Source organism: Electrophorus electricus, chromosome 12 (assembly GCF_041902795.1).
Source record: "Electrophorus electricus isolate QZ-2024a chromosome 12, ASM4190279v1, whole genome shotgun sequence".
NCBI classification, from domain to species: domain Eukaryota; kingdom Metazoa; phylum Chordata; class Actinopteri; order Gymnotiformes; family Gymnotidae; genus Electrophorus; species Electrophorus electricus.
This window is the reverse complement of record NC_137508.1, coordinates 1,482,501-1,490,000: the sequence shown is the minus strand read 5'-3', so window position 1 is coordinate 1,490,000 and position 7,500 is coordinate 1,482,501. Positions and strand designations below refer to the sequence as shown.

The following is a 7,500-nucleotide window of genomic DNA, read 5'->3' as shown; positions in this document are numbered from 1 at the left end:
GTTTTATAGCTTTTATGCTTTTGTTTTTAACTTTTGATTTCACAAAGTAGAACTGATTGTACAATTTTCAGTTTTGGTATTTTTAGGAAGCTGCTGCTGCTGCTGTTGTTGTTTTTAAGTTTTGTGAGTGCTACACATCTTTGCATCTTTGCAGATTTAACAGAATGACTTGACTTTGTGTTTATAATTCTTTCTTCTTCACCAAGCATGTTACAGGAGCCTTTCTTGCTCATGTTCTGTCAGTGTCTCGCTCTCGCGCTCTCTTGCGCTCTCTCTCTCAATCTTTTTATCTCTGTTGATCTCTCTGGGTTCAGCTGAGGTGAACTCAGTCATGAAGTCAATGCGATCACACCACTGAGGCTGGCAACCGGCAAATGCACTTATGTATTTATTTATGTATTCATTCATTCATTCACTCATTCATTCATTTATTCCTACACCTTTCCCTTCTCTGTCTGCCTCTCTAGCTGTCCGAGTTCTGTGTGTCAACCCATTTATCTTTTCCCTTAACAGCTACGGCAGCTGTCTGTCTGTGTGTCTGTGGCCCTGTTCCTGCCTGCTGTCCTGGGCCCAGACTGGGTGTTTACAGTGGAGCTGGAATTAGTCTGCTTTTATTTAGGAGTCAAATATGTCGCTGCAGAAACCTTGTTGACTTTTATTTTGAAATGCAGCCACCTGCTGGACTGAGGTGTGAAGCACGTGTCCGCCTGGCCAAGGGTCATGAGCATGCTGGGCGGGGTCACCCTTTGCAGGCAGAGAGGCGGGACTTGATTGACATGCTACTGCCCGGTGCCTCTTCATGGTGTCTGTTTTCAGGTTTTGTGTACAGTGATTCTGTGTTTAGTGTCATTTGGGACTGTTTGCTGTCACATCGAGCGCTGTTTACATCGTCTGTCTGATTTATTCTGGACTTCCTTGATATTTGACGACTCTGATGCCCTGATTATGATCTTTTTGTCTGCGTGTATTGGGGGATGTTGTGGGCTGCCCACGACGTGTGTGTGTGTGTTTTGTGGTTGTCCACACATAGTCCTGCATTTATAGTTTTACAGTGTGCGCACGCGCACACACACACACACACACACACACACACACACACACACACACACACACACACACACACAACAACTGTTGGTCTGTATTCCTGAGTGAAGCCAAGATGAGTTTATTGTGGGCTAATCAGTGCATTCTGGGAACAGACAGTGTTGGTTTGGGTTTGTTTTTTGGGTTTGTTTCCTCTCTGGATTTCTGTTAGAGCTCCTCCAGTGGTTTGGCGGTTTTGGCCCAGTACCTGCGGACCTGCTGCCTCTGTTTTATGACACTTTACCACTGAAGTTGGCTGCTGGTTGCCATAGCGCTGAATGTGCCTCCATGCAGGGCTGGCGTAACGCCATGTGTCCTGAAGCACAGGGATTCATTCATTAATGGATTAGTGGATTAATATGCCAGCGTAAATCTCCGAAAGTTTAAAGAAGCAGAAGTTTAAACTGGGCTATCTGTGGTCTTCAGTCATCACACACTGAATATTAATATTTAAGTTTGTTCTACTGGGCTGAAATAATCTGGCACTGTGTAGGTTATTCGTGGTAATATGTATAGTTGTACTGTAGGGCCTCATGCCAGATACAGAATGTACTGTGCTTAGGGACTGTAAACACTGTACACACTGTAAACATGGCCGCCGGCCTGTAGAGATGGTAATGTGGTGTGCGTTCTGTAGTGGACCTTCATGCTCCTCCTCTCCGCTCCTCCCCTCTCTCTGCTCCTCCCCTCTCTCTGCTCCTCCCCTCTCTCCGCTCCTCCCTTCTCTCTGCTCCTCCTCTCTCTCTGCTCCTCCTCTCTGCTCCTCCTCTCCTCTCCTCTCACTCACGTTTGCCTCTTTCCCTTTCTTCTCTCACTCAGCCACTGCTCCCCTCATTTACCCCTCGTGTACACTCGCTCACACACGTCCCTTTCTTCTTCCCTCCCTCCCTCTCTCTCGTACACACACACACACACACACACACACACACACAGAGCGCCCCATGCAGCCACAGGAATGTGTGTGGAGGAAGAACTGGCAGAAGAACTGCCCTGAACTCGTTCCATCCAGCTCATGCTCTCTCTCTCTCTCTCATGGTGTTTTGAATGACAGGGAGAGGCGAACTCTGCAGACCCCAAGGGAATGGGGGGGGGGTTCTACAAGCCCAGAGCTTTTGCACACCCACCATGCGCATGCACGGCTTTATGTGGTAATTCCAGCTCCTTCTCTTGCTGTTTTGTTTGGGAAGTGTGACTGGGGTGTGTGTGCTTGTGTGTGTTTCCTGTCACGATAAGTAGGCCCCATCCTTTGTAATGGCCTGTGCTCATTGCCTGTGACACTGTTCCTGGCATTAAACACATTTCTGCCTTTTGCACTAAATGGGCGGGCTGTATGGCTCAGGCCCCTGTCCATCAAGGAGGCGGGCTCTCTAATTGGCAGCTGGCAGTTGCTGCCACAGCGGTGCGTTGTGTCTGCTCACATGTTTCCGGGTGCCCTCGGGCTGTTTGTCAAATGCCAAGTGTCTTTCTTTGTCTTGGCACAAAGAGCTTCCATGGAGAGTGTGTGTGTGTGTGTATTTGTGTGTGAGTTTGTGTGTTTGTGTGTGTGTGTATTTGTGTGTGTTTGTGTGTGTGTGTTTGTGTGTGTGTGCATGTGTGTGTGTGTGTGCACGAGTGAGAGTGTGTGTGTGTGTGTGTGTGCTCGCGAGTGAGTGTGTGCGCGCGAGTGAGTGTGTGCGTGCGAGTGTGGTGTGTGTGTGTGCGCGCGAGTGTGTGCGTGCGAGTGTGGTGTGAGTGTGTGCGCGCAAGTGACTATGTGTGTGTGCACGTGAGTGTGTGCGCACGTGAGTGTGTGCACATGAGTGTGTGTGCGCGCGAGTGAGTGAGTGCGCGAGTGAGTGTGTGCGCGAGTGAGTGTGCGCGAGTGAGTGTGGGTGTGCGAGTGAGTGTGAGTGTGGGTGTGCATGCGCGAGTGAGTGTGTGTGTGTGCGTGCATGAGTGTGCGTGCATGAGTGTGTGTGCGCGAGTGTGTGTGCGCGAGTGTGTGCACGTGAGTGTGTGCGCGAGTGAGTGTGTGCGCGAGTGAGTGTGTGCGCGAGTGAGTGTGGGTGTGCGAATGTGTGTGCGAGTGAGTGTGTGTGCGAGTGAGTGTGTGTGCGAGTGAGTGAGTGTGAGTGTGTGTGTGCATGCGCGAGTGAGTGAGTGCGTGTGCGAGTGAGTGTGTGTGCGAGTGAGTGAGTGTGCATGCAATTCATTGTGTGTGTGTGTGCGCGAGTGAGTGTGTGTGTGTTCGTGCGTGAGTGAGTGTGCGTGAGTGCGAGTGTGTGTGCGCGAGAGTAAGTGTGTGTGTGTATATGTGTTTGTGCGCGCGAGTGAGTGTGTGTGTGCGCGCGAGTGAGAGTGTGTGTGTGCACGTGAGTGAGAGTGTGTTTGTGCATGCGAGTGAGAGTGTGTGTGTGTGTGTGCAGGAGTGTGTGCGAGTGAGAGTGTGTGTGTGAGTGTGTGTGTGTGCGAGTGAGAGTGTGTGTGCGAGTGAGTGTGTGTGTGTGTGCGCAAGTGAGTGTTTGTGTGTGTGCGCGCGAGTAAGTGTGTGTGTGTGTGCACGAGTGTGTGTGTGCGTGAGTGTGTGTGTGTGTGCGAGAGTGTGTGTGTGTGTGTATATGTGTTTGTGCGCGCGAGTGTGTGTTTGTGCGCGCGAGTGAGAGTGTGTGTGCGTGCGAGTGAGAGTGTGTGTGTGCGAGTGAGAATGTGTGTGTGTGTGTGTGTGTGTGTGCGAGTGAGAGTGTGTGTGCGAGTGAGTGTGTGTGTGTGTGTGTGCGCGCAAGTGATTGTGTGTGTGTGTGTGCGCGCAAGTAAGTGTGTGTGTGTGTGTGCGAGAGTGTGTGTGTGTGTGCGCACGTGAGAGTGTGTGTGTGTGTGTGTGTGTGTGCGAGGTGTGTGCGTGAGTTCCAGTGTGTGTGCGCGCGAGTGCGAGTGTGTGTGCACGAGAGTAAGTGTGTGTGTGTATGCGCACGCGAGTGAGTGTGTGTGTGTTTGTGCCTGCGAATGAGAGTGTGTGTTTGTGCCCGCGAGTGAGAGTGTGTGCGCGAGTGAGTGTGTGTGTGTGTGCGCAGGAGCGAGTGTGTGTGTGTGCGTGCGAGTGAGAGTATGTGTGTGTGCGAGTGAGAGTGTGTGTGTGCGAGTGAGAGTGTGTGTGCGAGTGTGTGTGTGTGTGCGAGTGTGTGTGTGCGAGTGTGTGTGTGCGCGCGAGTGTGTGTGTGTGCGCGAGTGTGTGTGTGTGCGCGAGTGAGTGTGTGTGTGCGCACGAGTGAGTGTGTGTGTGTGTGTGTGTGCAGGAGTGAGTGTGTGTGTGTGCAGGAGTGAGTGTGTGTGTGCGCAGGAGTGAGTGTGTGTGTGCGCAGGAGTGTGTGTGCGTGCGCGCGAGTGAGAGTGTGTGTGTGTGCGAGTGAGTGTTTGTGTGCGCAAGTGAAAGTGTGTGTGTGCGAGTGAGTGTTTGTGTGTGTGTGTGTGTGTGCGTGCAAGTGAGTGTGTGTGCGAATGAGAGTGTGTATCTGTGTGTGCGCGAGTTAGTGTGTGCGAGTGAGTGTGTGTGTGCGTGCGTGTGAGAGTGTGTGTGTGTGCGCGCGTGATTGTGTGTGTGTGTGAGTGTGTGTGCGCGCGAGTGTGTGTGTGTGTGTGCGCGCGAGAGAGTGTGTGTTTGTGCGCACGAGTGAGTGTGTTTGTGCGCGCGAGTGAGATTGTGTGTGTGTGCGTGCGAGTCAGTGTGTGTGTGCGCATGAGTGTGTATGTGCGCGAGTGAATGTGTGTGTGTGTGCATGTGCGAATGTGTGTGTGCGAGTGCGAGTGTGTGTGCGCGAGAGTAAGAGTGTGTGTGTATGCACGCAAGTGAGTGTGTGTGTGTGTGTGTGTGTGTGTGTATACGCGCAAGTGAATGTGTGTGTGTTTGTGTCCGCGAGTGAGAGTGTGTGTTTGTGCGCGCGAGTCAGAGTGTGTGTGTGTGTGTGTGCGCGCAGGAGTGTGTGAGTGTGTGTTTGCGCGCGAGTGTGTGTGCGTGCGAGTGCGTGTGTGTTCACGCGGGTGAGTGTGTATGCCTCTGTGTGCGAGTGTGTGTGTGTACGAGTGAGTGTGTGTGCGTTAGTCAGAGTGTGCGAGTGTGTGTGTATGTGTACCTGCGCGAGTGAGTGTGTGTGTGTGTGTGTGCAAGTGAGAGTGTGTTTGTGAATGATACTGTGTGTATATGTGTGTGAGGTAAGTGAGGCAAGTTTGTGTGTGTGTGTTCGTGCGCGAGTGAGTGTGCGTGAGTGCGAGTGTGTGTGCGCGAGAGTAAGTGTGTGTGTGTATATGTGTTTGTGCGCGCGAGTGAGTGTGTGTGTGCGCGCGAGTGAGAGTGTGTGTGTGCACGTGAGTGAGAGTGTGTTTGTGCATGCGAGTGAGAGTGTGTGTGTGTGTGTGTGCAGGAGTGTGTGCGAGTGAGAGTGTGTGTGTGAGTGTGTGTGTGTGCGAGTGAGAGTGTGTGTGCGAGTGAGTGTGTGTGTGTGTGCGCAAGTGAGTGTTTGTGTGTGTGCGCGCGAGTAAGTGTGTGTGTGTGTGCACGAGTGTGTGTGTGCGTGAGTGTGTGTGTGTGTGCGAGAGTGTGTGTGTGTGTGTATATGTGTTTGTGCGCGCGAGTGTGTGTTTGTGCGCGCGAGTGAGAGTGTGTGTGCGTGCGAGTGAGAGTGTGTGTGTGCGAGTGAGAATGTGTGTGTGTGTGTGTGTGTGTGTGCGTTAGTCAGAGTGTGCGAGTGTGTGTGTATGTGTACCTGCGCGAGTGAGTGTGTGTGTGTGTGTGTGCAAGTGAGAGTGTGTTTGTGAATGATACTGTGTGTATATGTGTGTGAGGTAAGTGAGGCAAGTTTGTGTGTGTGTGTTCGTGCGCGAGTGAGTGTGCGTGAGTGCGAGTGTGTGTGCGCGAGAGTAAGTGTGTGTGTGTATATGTGTTTGTGCGCGCGAGTGAGTGTGTGTGTGCGCGCGAGTGAGAGTGTGTGTGTGCACGTGAGTGAGAGTGTGTTTGTGCATGCGAGTGAGAGTGTGTGTGTGTGTGTGTGCAGGAGTGTGTGCGAGTGAGAGTGTGTGTGTGAGTGTGTGTGTGTGCGAGTGAGAGTGTGTGTGCGAGTGAGTGTGTGTGTGTGTGCGCAAGTGAGTGTTTGTGTGTGTGCGCGCGAGTAAGTGTGTGTGTGTGTGCACGAGTGTGTGTGTGCGTGAGTGTGTGTGTGTGTGCGAGAGTGTGTGTGTGTGTGTATATGTGTTTGTGCGCGCGAGTGTGTGTTTGTGCGCGCGAGTGAGAGTGTGTGTGCGTGCGAGTGAGAGTGTGTGTGTGCGAGTGAGAATGTGTGTGTGTGTGTGTGTGTGTGTGCGAGTGAGAGTGTGTGTGCGAGTGAGTGTGTGTGTGTGTGTGTGCGCGCAAGTGATTGTGTGTGTGTGTGTGCGCGCAAGTAAGTGTGTGTGTGTGTGCGAGAGTGTGTGTGTGTGTGCGCACGTGAGAGTGTGTGTGTGTGTGTGTGTGTGTGCGAGGTGTGTGCGTGAGTTCCAGTGTGTGTGCGCGCGAGTGCGAGTGTGTGTGCACGAGAGTAAGTGTGTGTGTGTATGCGCACGCGAGTGAGTGTGTGTGTGTTTGTGCCTGCGAATGAGAGTGTGTGTTTGTGCCCGCGAGTGAGAGTGTATGCGCGAGTGAGTGTGTGTGTGTGTGCGCAGGAGCGAGTGTGTGTGTGTGCGTGCGAGTGAGAGTATGTGTGTGTGCGAGTGAGAGTGTGTGTGTGCGAGTGAGAGTGTGTGTGCGAGTGTGTGTGTGTGTGCGAGTGTGTGTGTGCGAGTGTGTGTGTGCGCGCGAGTGTGTGTGTGTGCGCGAGTGTGTGTGTGTGCGCGAGTGAGTGTGTGTGTGCGCACGAGTGAGTGTGTGTGTGTGTGTGTGTGCAGGAGTGAGTGTGTGTGTGCGCAGGAGTGAGTGTGTGTGTGCGCAGGAGTGTGTGTGCGTGCGCGCGAGTGAGAGTGTGTGTGTGTGCGAGTGAGTGTTTGTGTGCGCAAGTGAAAGTGTGTGTGTGCGAGTGAGTGTTTGTGTGTGTGTGTGTGTGTGCGTGCAAGTGAGTGTGTGTGCGAATGAGAGTGTGTATCTGTGTGTGCGCGAGTTAGTGTGTGCGAGTGAGTGTGTGTGTGCGTGCGTGTGAGAGTGTGTGTGTGTGCGCGCGTGATTGTGTGTGTGTGTGAGTGTGTGTGCGCGCGAGTGTGTGTGTGTGCGCGCGAGAGAGTGTGTGTTTGTGCGCACGAGTGAGTGTGTTTGTGCGCGCGAGTGAGATTGTGTGTGTGTGCGTGCGAGTCAGTGTGTGTGCGCATGAGTGTGTATGTGCGCGAGTGAATGTGTGTGTGTGTGCATGTGCGAATGTGTGTGTGCGAGTGCGAGTGTGTGTGCGCGAGAGTAAGAGTGTGTGTGTATGCACGCAAGTGAGT

The 7,500-nt window shown here is 52.7% G+C and overlaps 1 protein-coding gene across 2 annotated transcripts in view; it reads left to right on the top strand.

Annotated features, from left to right (window-relative positions):
* Positions 1–7,500, top strand: part of maml3 (mastermind-like transcriptional coactivator 3) — a 106,022-nt gene that overhangs the window by 24,240 nt on the left and 74,282 nt on the right. The window lies entirely within an intron of this gene.